The following is a 3308-nucleotide window of genomic DNA, read 5'->3' as shown; positions in this document are numbered from 1 at the left end:
AAGAATCTGCCTGCCAAGACAGGTGACCCAGGTTCGATCCCTGGGTCAGGAAGATCCCCTGGGGAAAGAAATGGCAATCCACTGGAGACTGGATGAAGATGACTGGAGAAGTCTATGGACAGAGGAGCCTGGCAGGCTACAGTCCACAGGGTTGCAAAGCAACCTGCTCTGTTAGTGACTGAGCAGTTAATACACACGGTGACATACAAGATGTTGAGTAGACAACCATAATAAAATTTTCAGAGCCTCCTCAACATACTCCTGTGTCTCATATACAGCAGATCAGCTCTGCCAACAGGCTGGTGCTCAGCACAGTTACACGAGGTGAAAGCTAGTCACCTTCCCCATTTCTAAAATCAACTAGTTTCTGGTTTCATTTCCAGAAGAAATCTCAATAAGCAGATGAGCAAGTTGTTGTTGTTCAGTCTCTTAGTCGTGTCTCACTCTGTGACCCCATGGACTGCAGCACGCCAGGCTTCCCTGTCCTTCACTATCTCCCTGAGTTTGCTCAAACTCATGTCCATTGAGTCGGTGATGCCATTCAACCATCTTGTCCTCTGTCTTCCCCTTCTCCTGCCTTCTATCTTTCCCAGCATCAGGGTCTTTTACAATGAGTATTCTTGGAACAAGAGACTTGGATATTCTCCAGAAAGCATAAGTATCGCTTACAAGATCTTTAGATGTAGGTTTACATAGAATCCACCAGCCACCAGCCATCTTCCCTGATGGCTCAGATGGTAAAGCATCTGCCTACAATGCAGGAGACCCAGGTTCGATCCCTGGGTTGGGAAGATCTCCTGGAGAAGGAAATGGCAGCCCACTTCGGTATTCTTGCCTTGAAAATCCCATGGACGGAGCGTTGTAGGCTACAGTCCACGGGGTCGCAAAGAGTCAGACACGACTGAGTGACTCTACTTTCACTTTCACTTTACATAGAATATTGCAATGACCTAGTCACTGTAAGGAATGTCTTCCCATTGCTGGAGTTAAATTTACGTGTAGGTTAAAATGAAAGAGGAGAGTGAAAAAGTTGGCTCAAAGCTCAACATTCAGAAAACTAAGATCCTGCATCTGGTCACATCACTTCATGGAAATAGATGGGGAAACAGTGGCTGACTTTATTTTTCTGGGCTCCAAAATCACTGCAGATGGTGACTGCAGCCATGAAATTAAAAGACACTTACTCCTTAGAAGGAAAGTTATGACCAACCTAGACAGTGTATTAAAAAGCAGAGACATTTCTTTGCCAATAAAGGTCCATCTAGTCAAGGCTATGGTTTTTCCTGTGGTCATGTATGGATGTGAGAGTTGGACTGTGAAGAAAGCTGAGCGCCATAGAATTGATGTTTTTGAATTGTGGTGTTGGAGAAGACTCTTGAGAATCCCTTGGACTGCAAGGAGATCCAACCAGTCCATTCTAAAGGAGATCAGTCTTGGGTGTTCATTGGAAGGACTGATGCTGAAGCTGAAACTCCAATACTTTGGCCACCTCATGCAAAGAGTTGACTCATTGGAAAAGACTCTGATGCTGGGAGGGTTTGGGGGCAGGAGGAGAAGGGGACGACAGAGGATGAGACGGCTGGATGGCATCACTGACTCAATGGACATGAGTTTGGGTAAACTCCAGGAGTTGGTGATGGACAGGGAGGCCTGGCGTGCTGAGATTCATGGGGTCGCAAAGAGTCAGACACGACTGAGAGGCTGAACTGAACTGAACTGATATACTGACCATCAGAATACCACAGTTAGTACCTCAAAGATCTCAATTTTACTTGATTCAAATATTTGGCTAAACTAACATGATATATGTTCAAAAAATATTAAGGGAATGAATAATGAGATACATGTGTCTTTTTCAATTTTGGTTTCCTCAGGGTATATGCCTAGTGGTGGGATTGCTGAGTCATATGGTGGTTTTATTCCTAGTTTTTTAAGGAGTCTCCACACCATCTTCCATAGTGGCTGTATCAATTTATAGTCCCACCAATAGTGTAAGAGCATTCCCTTTTCTCCACACTCTCTCCAGCATTTATTGTTGTACAGTTCAGGAAACTCAAACAGGAGCTCTGTTTCAACCTTGAGGGGAGGGGTGGGGAGGGAGATGGGAGGGAGGTTCAAAAGGGAGGGGATATGTGTATACCCATGGCTGATTCATGTTGAGGTTTGGCAGAAAACAGCAAAATTCTATAAAACAATTATTGTTCTATAAAAAAAATAAATTAGTTTTTTTAAAAAAGAAAAAAAAAATCAGACCCTCTGAGAATCCAAATGCTAAACCCTTGTTTCTAAGACAATTGGAGCAAATAAACAACTAAAAGGAAAGATTTTTTTTTTAAAAAGGGAAAAGTGTAATCTTGTCATTTCATTACAGTTTTATTACATTTTACTTCACTGCTTTTATTTTGTGTTTTTTTAATATTATTTTCCACTCCTTTCCAATTTTATATAAAGACATTGATTAGGATATTTTCTGGTTATAGGACTCTACTTTCCTTTGGGGGAAAGTGGAGCAGGATCTAGCACACAGAAATAGAGATATTTGGAGCTAACAATGCAGATAAAAATAGAACTGAATCACAGTGAAACATTATTCTGTTTAATAATTTAAAAAAATAGATGAATGATATATTGTCCTGAGTGTTACTTCTGCCAGTAATAGCACTGATTCATGAGGGTTTTATGTTTGTGGGCTTTGGCTGTTTATTTTATTTTATATTTTCACTGTTTACTTTTTTATTTTGAGGACTACCCAAAGCACTTTATTCATACACAATCTTATTTTATTCTCAATTTTATATTCACAGCACATATAGATAAAATAAAGCCCCTTATAAGAGCCTAAGCCATACTGCAACTTGAAATACCTAATCATTCATCATATCCCCTACAAATTCCTAATATCCCTCCAACTGGTCAAAAGCCTCAGATAAATTGTACCTTCTTCTATATTTTTAAAAATTAAATATTTGAAGTGTTCACTCTTAGAAACACGGGGACCGATTACAGACTACCTACAGATACAGGTGATATTTTTTCAAAGAGACAATTAATAACAATGAGAAAGAGTAGCCAAAAACAACTATGGAATTTAGGGCACTCTTTCAGAGGCAAAGAAAGACCCTTGTCAATAAATGCATGCAGTAGCCAGAGAAACAACTTCAGTGATATGCAAAAGTATTTGACTGTGCGTCCCTATTAACAAAAAATGTTTTAAATTGTCCTCCCATTAAATTGGTTCAGTGGGTAAAGAATCTGCCTGCAATACAGGAGATGCAGGAGACAGGAGTTCAATCCCTGGATTGGGAAGA

At 40.4% G+C, this 3308-nt stretch overlaps 1 non-coding gene across 1 annotated transcript; it reads left to right on the top strand.

Moving 5' to 3' along the window:
* Nucleotides 1-719: 719 nt before the first annotated feature.
* Nucleotides 720-791, top strand: TRNAC-ACA. The gene has a single exon. It is a non-coding gene; the product is annotated as a tRNA-Cys (tRNA).
* The last annotated feature ends 2517 nt before the right edge of the window (nucleotides 792-3308 follow it).

Source organism: Bos indicus x Bos taurus, chromosome 16, assembly GCF_003369695.1.
Source record: "Bos indicus x Bos taurus breed Angus x Brahman F1 hybrid chromosome 16, Bos_hybrid_MaternalHap_v2.0, whole genome shotgun sequence".
Lineage (NCBI taxonomy): Eukaryota > Metazoa > Chordata > Mammalia > Artiodactyla > Bovidae > Bos > Bos indicus x Bos taurus.
This window is presented reverse-complemented; position numbering and strand designations above follow the sequence as displayed.